This window comes from Sphaerodactylus townsendi, linkage group LG03, assembly GCF_021028975.2.
Source record: "Sphaerodactylus townsendi isolate TG3544 linkage group LG03, MPM_Stown_v2.3, whole genome shotgun sequence".
NCBI classification, from domain to species: domain Eukaryota; kingdom Metazoa; phylum Chordata; class Lepidosauria; order Squamata; family Sphaerodactylidae; genus Sphaerodactylus; species Sphaerodactylus townsendi.
In genome coordinates this window covers 140587736-140599573 of record NC_059427.1, presented here as the reverse complement: position 1 = coordinate 140599573, position 11838 = coordinate 140587736, and positions in this window count along the sequence as shown.

Here is an 11838-nt window from a genome sequence, read left to right as displayed (position 1 = left end):
CGGGCACTTCGATTGATTTAAAATAACGAATCCTGATTTTAAAAAAGATGGTGTTCATTTATTTTACTTCATTTTATGTTTGTTTTTCTTGCAGGGGATTATTCCCAAGTTCCTGGAAATTAGGATAAATTTTTTATTGTTTTCTTTCTTGTTTTCATATTTAAATTCTCTTGCCCCCCCCCCCCCCCAAAAAAAAAAGGAGTATGAAATCATGGGCTTACTACTCTATAGTAAGATATGAATTATGACCAGAATGGTACTTTTCCTAGGAATCAATATTTGAATTAGTGCTCAAAATACAGCTCCACAGACATTCTTTAAAAGGAAAGTTGTTTTCAGACTGGTCCCTGGAAGCTTATCCAGTGTTCCTTGATTAGGGTGGACTAGTACTGTTTCTGAAAGACAGCTTGCTTACCGCTGCCAGTCTTCTCCTAAGATGTATCCAACACATCCTAGCATTAACTCTGTGCCTGGCAGCTAGGTCCAGCAGACTGGGTGTCATTCATTACTAAATGAAAGATATGCCTGAAAACATAATCCAGAATTCCTTGAAGTGTTCAGGAGTTCTTTGGCCAATGCAGAAGGGGTTCCCTGAGAGTAGGAATGTCAGTGGCTTAAGATGTTCTGTACCAACTACAGAACTTTTTGTGTGTGTTAATTTCATTCAGCTGTTAGTAAAAATAATCTTAACCCTAATTAGACACTCTCCAGCCATGCTGAAGGGACTGTATTATCTGAGGGAGGAAGATTCCACACAGAATTCTTTTAAAATCTCTTCATAATATAAGCCCAACTCGCTTTTCTCTTGAGTTTTGGGGGTGGGGGAGAAAAAAAAGGTTAAGGGGTGGGGGTGGGGAAATGGAATTCTACATTTTAAATTACCACAGTTGTGAAACTGCTGGATAGTTTAGTTATTTGAAATTGTTTCTTTGGGCTGAGATCTTCTGGATTATCCAGCCCTAACTAAGCATGTAGTAACTTAATGTTAGTAACACCATTAACTGTTTAAGAACTCCATGCAAAAAGAAAAGAAGGTGAGGATCTGTAGAGATTTCCCACTTGAAGAAAAGATGTTAAACATGGCACAGATGTTGTGTGAACCTTGGAGTGGTAGCTTCACAATAATCATGATTATTGAATCAACAAAAAAAAACCTGTGTTAGAATAGGAAGAAAGTAATCTGGGGTGGGGTGGGGGACAAATCTTTAAGGACTCCTTTTTATGGCATCTGTAGCAAGTTCTCAGTGTCTTTCTTTCAATATCCTATGTGTAAATGCTGCACTTATGTATATTATGCACATAAACATTTCTTTGGAATAAGATAGGACAGACCTCATCACCAGTCAGGTATAAACAACTCTTCCTCTTCTGTGTGTTGGTTTTCCAATGTGTGTGTGCGTATGTGTGCGCGTGTGTATCTACGTTCTGTGAGCATCTTTTCAAATTCACTTCTGGTGCAAAAACAAAAGGGATTGAAAAAGAAAAAAATAGCCTTACTTTAAGTCCAATTTTATCTTAGTTCTATTAACCTAGTCATAATAAATGGGCATGAAAGTCTTTGAGGATCTTTAGTTGAACCTCAAAAGTAATTGGTGGGTGACAGTAAACTTTTTTCTAGACAAAAATTAGTATGCAATTTCAGCCACACGTGGCTCTTTCTAAAAGTCCTGCTTTCATTTATTGATAAGAATGGCACCGGGGTGGGGTGGGGGTTGGATTATGTCTGCTTGTGCCTGATTTGCCTTCTCAAAACCTTGGAAATTGAAACACCACCCCCACCCCCCAGTTACCAGAATGGAACCCTTTTTAATACTGCATGAGTAACCTCAAGTGTTTTTCCTTTCCCCCCCATGAGACCAGCATTTAAAGAAGGTGGAAAGGTTTGAAGCCCCTTCAGACAACTGGGTGGCAGCATCGATATTATAGCACGGTTGTGTGTTCGAGAGATACTCTGTCTGTGGGCCTCCACATTGCTTTTTGTGTATGATAATGGGTAAGATATGAAGGTTATAATTTCATGCCTGTTGCACCGTTGAGTAAAGAAAAGCCAGTGACATCTCTGGTTAGGGTTGGCTGTTGAATTGTGGGACCTAGAACACATCACTTCTTGTGGCGATAACTGGAAAGCATAGGGAACATCTTTTGTAAAAACTGGCATCTTATTAAAGATCAGGAAAGAGTGCCTTCAGGTTTTTGTCTCTGTTGCATCTGGAGAGATGCTGCCTTGGTAGTTAACGTTATCGAACCTGTAAGTGCAGGGCGCAATCCAAAGTGGAGGTGCTTTATCAGGAATAGAGACTACCTCAGTAAACAGCACAAATTGGTCTAGGATCTGGATGTGTCTACCGTTTATCTGGCGTCTCGGTCATGAAACAGTGTTGGTTCTTCATTGACTTGGTGGGGAATATTGCTCTTTTCCCCTTGGTTGTATTGCCTGCGATGCCGTGGTTTGGAACTTGAATCAGTCCGTTTGATCTCGGAAGTGATGCTAGATTTAATTTTGTCCTTGTCAGGTTGGCTGGATTTTCTGCATTTCCAGCATCTTTCCAACGATCACCTCCTCTAAACACACCAGCTTTGTGAAACAGGCGAAAACAATCCCTTCCAACAGTTCTCCAGTATCGTAGGAGGGGAGAGGGCCATCCAGCCACCCTGGGTTGCGTCCCTGAAAACAAACCTAGCTTTGTGTTAGGAAGGAACATACATACAGTTTTGTCTTCTCTGGGCATTGCCTTAATTCCAGGATTTGCACTAATGTTTTGTTTGACCAGTTGGGGATCTCTTAGGCGACGTAGAGAGGGGGAGGGGGAATAAAAATGAGCAATGAAAACGGAGGGAGGGAGGGAGGGAGGCCAGTGTTGTGAGTTGACCAAAAAAGAGAGAAAAGGCCAGTTCTTCTGGTAGAACTGAATATGTGGAGGCTGATGTCCAGATTCAGATGGGAAGTAGCAGGCGGGGAGGAGAGGAGATATTTTGTGAAATGTGCCCCCTGTTGAGCCTTTGGTGCACCTTTTAGAATACTGCAGCTAGCATTCCATTTCATTTGCTTTGGAATTACTGAAGATAAACATTTTTGGCACAGCCCACTTTCAAAACAAAGTCCACTGCTGATGGTAAAAACTGGAAAGGGTAGCCAGTCTGACAAGAGATTATACTGTTAACTGCCAGTTCTCTAGTTTTTGAAAGTGCATTTTTACATTGGTCCCCTTGAAAGGCACTTACCAAAATGGCTGCTTGGGTGTGTGTGGGGGGGTATGTGGGGGTGGGGGGGTGGGGGTGTGTCTGTGTGTGTGTGTCTGTGTGTGTGTGTGTGGGGGTGTGTGTTGAATTTAAGTTTTAATTGGGAAAGATTTCTGGTAATCTGGCGCTTATCAACACCTCTTTGCAGATGACTGAGACATTTTAAAGGTCTACTGACTTTTCTCCCATACTTTTATTTTTCCCTCCTCTCACCCAAATATGTTTTGGAAAAACTACACTAATCATTCCAGAAGTTGGCACTTCCTGTGGTGGAAAAGCATAACAAATTACTCTTTTGAAGGACAGGTAGCATTCTGGTTGGAGGGCCTCATGGTCAAGAAAGATGCCTCAAAGCTCAGCGGAGATGCATCTTGAGCTCTTTGGAATACTGGGGGGGGGGGGGTGTCTTTCACATAAAGATTTTTCTGTGTGTGGCTGAACTGTGTGTGGCTTTTCTCTGATTTTCACAACATCATTGAGTTGTTTTTCAGTGGTTTCCTTATTATTTGAAAAAAAATGACAAATGATGAAGAAACCATGAGAAGACAACAAATGAACAGTGACCTGAGGAGACTGCTGCAGTTCAGTCCCTGTAGCTCAGTAAAACCACCCTTGTGGAAAGATCCTTGGCTCTAAATAATTTTTTTTCTTTTTCTACATCTTGGCTCCCTTTCTTCCTCTCATAAAGGAACACTGAATAGAGATCAGGGTTTTTCCCTGTTGCTCTCACGGACACCTCAAAGTTCTGTATCTTTTACACAAATCAACTTTTATTTTCTACATAAAGTGAGCAACCTTTAGAATTTTAAGGTCTTATACGATTCATGTCTACATTAATAGTCTGAGTATGTCACTTCAAGTGTCATGTACAGAAACAGGTTATCTGGTCTCTTCTTCCTAGTCTAGATATTCCTTTGCCCCACAATAGGCACACATTGAAAACCTTCTCCGGGTGTGACATCTTTAGCCTCTGAATAGGTTTAGCTTCTGTTAGCTTTGTCCCCTCCCTATTCTATCCCAAGGGTGTTGAATGGTGGAGCTTTCTTTAACAGCTTCTTCATGCCATCCTAGTGTCTTACCTGCCTTGATGATGGCAGAAACATCTGGTTTGGGGTTTGCTTAGGAAATATGCTTAACAGATTTGAGATTCGTGTAAATATGAAATGGCAACTTCGAAATCTGAAGTGTCTGCAAAGTTTTAATGGAAGGGATCCAGAGATTCACTCTCTCTTTGAACGCTGGAGTATCTTGTGCACAGTATGGCTTTGATACTTGCCTGTAAACATACACATGCCACTTTCCACATTTTCAAGAGCTCTTCTGCCAAATCCTGATGCTTCCTTTCCTCAACATGTAGGAAACTCTGTAACCTTCTTGCCTTGAAGATTTGAGAGGAAAGAGGGAACTTTACAGAAAAATCTGAGGCTGCTTTTGCTTTTGCGGGTATGTTTAATGCTTACTCGTTACACGGTGGTTCTCTCTCTTCCCACCCCCAATAGTGACTTGATGGTATAGTTGTTTTGTGCAGGTACGATATTTGAAAATTGCACTGAATATAGCTGTGTGCCAGCTTCTGAACTGTCATTTGTTTTAGTGGTTATCCTCTTTTCAAACCAAAAATTAAGTCCTTTTTTTGTTCTTGGAGGATGAAACAAGTGTAATGTGTTTGTTATTTGCCCAGCTTTCTCCTAGTTTATCTAACTCCTCACCTCTTGCATGGAAACAATAGCTAGAGATGGTAGCATAGTTTTTTTTAAATTGCAAACATTTTAATCCTTTCATTTCTCTTCCTGCTTCAGTGAATGTTGTTTTACCAATAGTTAAGGAAAGGACACCACTCTACATATAGCAGAATTTTTTGCCTGAAATGTTTGAATTTCTGCTCATTTTAGAAATATTTCCTGTTTCTCACTCCCAGTTTGCTAGAGACTGCTTTTCTGTTTCTTAAAAATACAAATATGCATCTACCCATCAAGACAGTATTTGAAGGCACGTGTCTATGGAACATGAGAATGTGTAATTCTAATTTTAACACATAGGTGTTAACTTAGCAGAAGATCCCAGGGCATCATTCCCTGTTTTCATTGGAACTCAGCTACGGGGGTGGTGGTGGTGGTGGTAACACACTGATAAAATAGGGCCATCTCCCTTGAGGTGAAGGACAAGAGTATCTCCCCGCACCCACCCACTCTACACCATGTTCTTGTCATCCTAAGGGCAGCTTTTCAGATGAGAACAGAAAGTGAGAGCTGTGTGTCGTTTCACCTTTGTTTTAGCTTGGTAGTTGAGAATGCTTCCTAAAGCAGTGAGAGAAGCAATTGCTCCCTTTTCCCCCAAGTAATTGTCAACTTGGCCACCATAGCCTTAGTTCCAGTGATGCAGAATTCCTCCTTGGTGAGAACACCAATTGAGTTTTTTTTTATATTTTTCCTTTGCTAGAATTTCCTCCTCCAGTTCTTGTGTTTCTAAAGTATTGTTGTCCTGTTTTGGGTTGAGGAGAGCTTGTTTCTTTTGTCTTTAGGTTAAGACCTGGTCTCCTTTCTGCATTTGTCTGGCATAATTCCCTTCAGTATAATGAAAGAAGTGTTTCCTGTATCAGGTGAACTAACAGAAGGAAGAAGCAGCACACCTTTCTATGAGCCTAGCAGGCTGTCTTAGTAATGACATGTAAACTAGAAGCAATGACAGAACTCCTCCTTTTTGAGGAGCATTTCTTTCTACAATCCACCCCCTAAAAAATTAGTTGCCCTTCTCTTTGCTTGAGGCCTCATAATCAATGTTGTTATATGTAGAAAATGATACTTTCATCTGAGGGCCTGGTGGGAACGTGCAGAGGTGAATCAACAAGCTACAGGTAGAGTGTAGAATTTTCTTTTTCCCTCACAATTTTCTGAGAGAGATCCCAGTTGACATTTAGAGTATGGGACAAAATTGATTTCCAGAACAGATCCATGAACTCAAACTATTCCTTGTCATTCCAGACTGAAGTGGTTAAATTCATTATAAGGCCCTAGCTGTTTTCACAGTTCTTCAAATGAAAGATGATAGAAAGTTCCTGTCCTGAGCCTCCATCTTGGTGGTGTGAGCATTTGCTCTGGGGCTTCTCTGTCTCAATGGTTTTATTGCAAGAAGACATGGAAATGGACCCCAAACTCCAGATCACAGTTATTTACTACAGCTTCTGTGAATTCATTGGAGAGGAGATTCCCTTCATACCTGTTTTCACATTCAAAATTGGAGTGTTTCAGAAAACAATAAGAGGGTTTCCCTCAGTGGCCCGTTGCTTGAGGAGAATGGCACGTGTGTAGCGAAGGGATATTTTCTCCATCTTAAAGAGTCTCTTCATCAGAGAAAGATGTCTTGGGTTGGAGGAAGGATTTGACCAGTAGGGTGATTTGATACATGACAGTACATTACACAGAACCAGTGCTTTGTTTTCTATAGTTCAGCTGTCTTGAAGCCTGTTGCTTGCCTACTTTCCTACTTTTGTCAGGTTTGGCAACCTGTTTTGAAACTGAGATTGGGACTCCATTTTGACAGTCTCATCCACAGAGGGGTTTTCTTTCTTGCCTTAGTTACCTAAACTCCATTCCTTAACTACATATTCTTCTGAGATTTCTTGAGGTGGAGCCACGGTAAACTTGCATTATTGTTAATGGTTCTGTTGCATGTTGTTGTTTTTTTTAAAAAAATTGCTTGGCCATACTTGGTCTGCAGTTGAAGCAACAAACGTCACCAGGATAGAGTGCTGGGGTGGTGATTCTTTGAAGAACAGCAGGAGTTGCTTTGGTTTCCTTGCGTTCTGTTTAGTACAAACATGCCCAGATGATGGCCTGGGCTGCCTTTTGTGCTGAGTGTGTGCTTGTCTTATAGCAATACATGTTGGGTCTAATCTCACAGGCACTTCAAAAACTACCTGTGCTCCAAACACATTTCTTTCTTGGGAGCAGCAATAAAGGGATAGGGTGGGGTTTGGGGGGAGGGAAACCAGTTGCTGTGTTGAGAATTTGTAGCCTGTTTATATAGCTTGCACTGGGTTTTGTTTGCATTTCTTGCTATAATGGGAATGTGATTGGACCTATATGACCATTAATTTCACTCCTGGTGGAGGGTTTCATTCTTTGTAGCTTTGATTATTCTCATGCTGTTTGTTTTTATATTCATCTTTCCGCCCCACTTCCCAGTGTTGTTATGTTTTACAAAAAAGAAAAAGAAAAAAAAGAAAAGCCTGTTACTTTGCACTTGGACACACAAATGGTGTGTGTCACTCAAGGGGTATCCTAATTGTGTGGGGGTTTTGTGAGTGATAGGTACAGCCAGTATTTTGTAGTGATCTTTGTAGTTAAGAGTGGTCTAGATGGATTATGTTCTGTCTGCATGAGCCACTATCCTTGATTTTACTTGTTGCTGTTTCTCTTCCTCCTCCCCTGGCCATTCTCGCTACCGGCAGTACATGTAGCTGCGTGGAAGAAGGTTGCAGGGAGTCAGTGGACATGTTTCACTTGCTGCGTTTAGGGACAGCTTGCCTTGTGGGTGGCTTCCAGCTTGTCTCATGAAGCTTAACAAAAGTGTTTCTGTAGGTCACAGTTGCCGCCTACCTTTAGTGGAAACATGAAATGCCAGACCACACTTCACTTTTAATAAACAGCATAGATCACAGGTGTCAAACTCGCGTTCCTCCAGATGATGCTGGCAGGGGATGATGGGGACTGTAGGCCATAACATCTGGAGGGCCGCGAGTTTGACACCTATGGCATAGATGGTCCGAAACGTCGTCTTGAATTAAAGAGCCCATGTTTCCCAGAATTCCAAAACTGCTTGTTAATAAGGAGGCTTTGGCTCGTTCTTCTCGGGTTGATCTTGCAAACTCTGGAGAGGAGGTGTGTGGTCCCAGAGGAAGTCTACTGCCAACGAAGAAGAGGCAATATTGTATTCTCTGTGACCTGTCACTATGGTTCCTAAGTGGGCACTTTTGTGAAGTGGGATGGATTTTTCCACTGCTTGTCCAATCTTTTGGTCCAAAGGCATTCAAAGAAGAGTATACATGCTGGTGTGGCATCAGCCTAATGTACTGTGGCTAATTTTATCTGCACATTTTGGTCAAGGCTTTAAACTTTGATCAACATCTCCACAGCATTTTATAAATTGCATTAAGGCCAGTTTTTTTAAAGTAAAATAATGGTTGCTTTTGCTGCTGTGTCAGTCTTTCAGGGGAGCTGGGAGGAAGGCAGGTCATCAGAACTCTGTTGAAAGACTCTAGAGTGTCCCTTCCTTCCCTCAATATGACATTTAGGCACCACTTGCATGTCATGGTGCCCCAGGGATGCAGGATCACTTAATCAGCACTCAGCATTAAGGTAAGAAAAGGCAGTGAGCTTTGATAAATGTTAGTTGCCCTGGTTTTCTTTCCCTGCCCTTGTTAAAGTTCTTCTCACCCAGACTGTATAAAAAGAATGGGCTTTGGGAAGGCAGGCAGAATTCACCACACCTCACATTTCCATTTAAGTTGCCTGCCCCAAGTGCAAGCACTTTAACCTGTGTGTGTGTATGTGTATACTCATGTATGTGTGTATGTGAGCAAGAAAGAGAGAAATCTCAGCATGTTTTAATTGCGGGTGGCCTCAGTGTGTAGACAGACGAACAGTTGAGGTAAAGTCATCCTGGGCTTTTATTACCGACAGTGCATCTGTGCATGCAACTTTTTTGTTTGAGATGTAGTGATTGCATGTCAACATGGACACCATTGTTGACAGAGATGGCATTCCATCATTGTCACTCTGTTTCAGTTCACACCACATTTCAGAGGCTGGTGTATGTTCTACTTGCCACAAGGGCTGGTTTGCCAGCACCAAACCTTTGGCTGTTTTGCTTATTTGGGGTTCTCCCTGTGGCCAGTTTAGACAGACTGGCAGGGTGTTGTACTGAATCCTCTCACTGCTTATGTTGACTCCGTTTACTCAAAATGCAAAAGGAGTATCACCCTTTGGTGGCTTTACCCCTTCTGATTGTCATCTGAATTGACCCTAGTTCTTTGTTTGTTAGGCCATTTGAAACAAAACCTTCACTTTTATATGTTTGGATCTCCTCTCCCCACACACCACACACACCCCCCCCCGCACCTCATCAGAGGCCAATTCTGAACAGCTTTGTAGTAATAATAGAGTATTTAGATTGCTATGTATGAAAGTGAACGTTTGAATGTGAAATTCATTTACTTTTCAGAACTCTAAGGGGATGGGAGGAGAACAGGTCTTCGCACCTACCTCTTGCAATAAAAATGAAGTGGAGCAAGGCGCTGTAGAACCCTTTCTTGCTCTTCATCTCTGTGTAGGCCTAAAGTCTGGGCAAGGGGAAAAAATCTGAAGGGAGAGGAGCGGTAGCAATAGTGGAAATACTTTCTCCTGCTCTACATGGGGTTGTGTTCCTTCCTACCCTGTGCTAAAATAGCAAACATGAATGCGGGTGGGGTGGAGTTAGATCAACTGCTCATGTTTAATGGACTTAGTTTGGAGTTTCTATGTTTTTGTCTTTGTTGAACAGCTTGGGGCTGGATCGTCTTGGGGAGGAAAGCTACTTATGCATTCTCCTTCAGAGCGTTAAACCTACAACCTGCTGTTCAAAGCCAGCATGCAGGCCCATTGTCCTCCTTGAGAGCAGGGGCCTCAATTAAAGGTTGCTTGGCTAAGGAGGGTAATTGTTATTGGTTTAGATGCCTTTGTTACACATTTTTGCAAGATGAAAGGGTGCCCCAATGAGTGCTGTGTGTCAGGTAATGGTGTTCTGAGTAGGGATGGGAAATGGGGGGGGGGATGCTGCCTACTAGACACTCCCCCATCCAAGCCTGTTGACCACAGCAGTTGAGAGAGGTTTTAACTTTGCACCATTGTTTTGTTAGTATTGTGAATCTTGGACCAATGTTTAGAAGAGACTAAAAAAAGACACATTTTATCAGCTCACGGGCCTGCCTTCCTGCTTGCAGACACACGATCTTCCTTCAAACGCTGGTTTAAAGCACAACAAAAAAAAGGTTCTCTTCACAAATGGCTTGCGTGGCTGGTTGTGGGTAGGAGCTTCCAGTGCGGTCCCAACCTCTCTCCCAACCTTACGCAGTCCCCACCTTACCTGCCCAGTTCCAACCCAAATGCAGCCGAGTTCCCGTACGTTCCAATGTACAATCAAAGCGTACACTGTTTTTCTGCATGACACCTTACAGCCCAGAAACTTGAGATGCAGGTGATTTTGTTGGCATCAGACCTTTCTCAATGGTTTCCTCACCTCCTGATCTTGATCCCTCCTCCACTAGGGGTCTCTTGACAAAATGAAGCACTTCTTTCTATGTCAGCAAACAAACCTCTGACAAGTCTGCATTTCCTTCCAAGAACAGACAACCTCTTCCTCCCACCTCACCTGGTTGTTCCATGAAATGAAAGCATTATATTAAAAGATCTATATAAATATACGTAATGAAAAGAATAAGGAAAATTAGGGAGCTACCACAAGCCATCCATCATCCCCCAACACTCCCCCCCCTTCTTGGGCACAGTGTGGAAGCCACCTTGTATAAGCCCCTTATGTGAATCCAGTGAATGGTTTCTTTATTAAAAATTTATGTTTTTGGAATTTCTGCATCACCTTTTGGGGGTGGGGGAAGGGAGGGGGTTGAACAGGAACTTAAAAGCTAAATTAAAACAAAGCATTCAGACTTGATCTATTTTCTACAATGTATGCTGCGACCAGGTCCTGTTATTCATATTGTGGCTTTGAATCAATTATGTTTATTAAAATGCTGTTGCTTCTATCTGTCTCTGATTTGTTTTTCTGACGCCACACGTGGGTAGGTGGGGGATGATGTTCACAGAATGGGATAGAAGTGACAAGCAGGTTCTGACAACACATGATTTGGTAGCGCTTTCCCCCCCAAAACTAATCTGTTGTCTAGCCTTACTCTGTACGCATGGATACCCATCAGAAATAATTTTCCTATCCTATCCCTAAAGGTGTGTTTCACCCTGACTTGATTTGGTGATGCAAAGTAGTGTTACCATTACCAGACTATAAACTTGGAAGATTTGAAATCCCAGAAGATCTGTACCAGTCTAGGATAGAGGTTGAAGCACATTTTTGAATTATGCTAAAATCTTAACATAATTTAACCTACACCCTTTTCAGGAAATATTATTCCTGTTAAGCAGGTCAGTTTGATCTAGTAATTTTTTCTGTTATTTTTTCACGTTCAATACATGGGTATTTTAGTTTCCTGTTTCTGTAGACTGTTCCTGATAAAGGAGCTGAGCTGTGTTGCTTAAGTATGTGTGTAGCAATAGCTCTTACTTTAGTTAGTTTTAATCTCTAATATAGTGAACCAAGGGCACCATAATATCAGGCTTGTTAAAGATGGTTCTGTGTATACTAGCTTTTTAGTAGATGAGTGTACTAGTTTCTAGAAAGTATCCTTTTCTTCTGTGGCACATTGAGGTACTCTGGGGCAGAGGTGAAGTCACCCCTACTTGGATAAAAAATTGTATGAACAAGCAATATAAGGGCAGATGCGTGCATGTCTGGTCCCTTTTCCCTGAGAGAGTTTGTAAGTGGATGTTC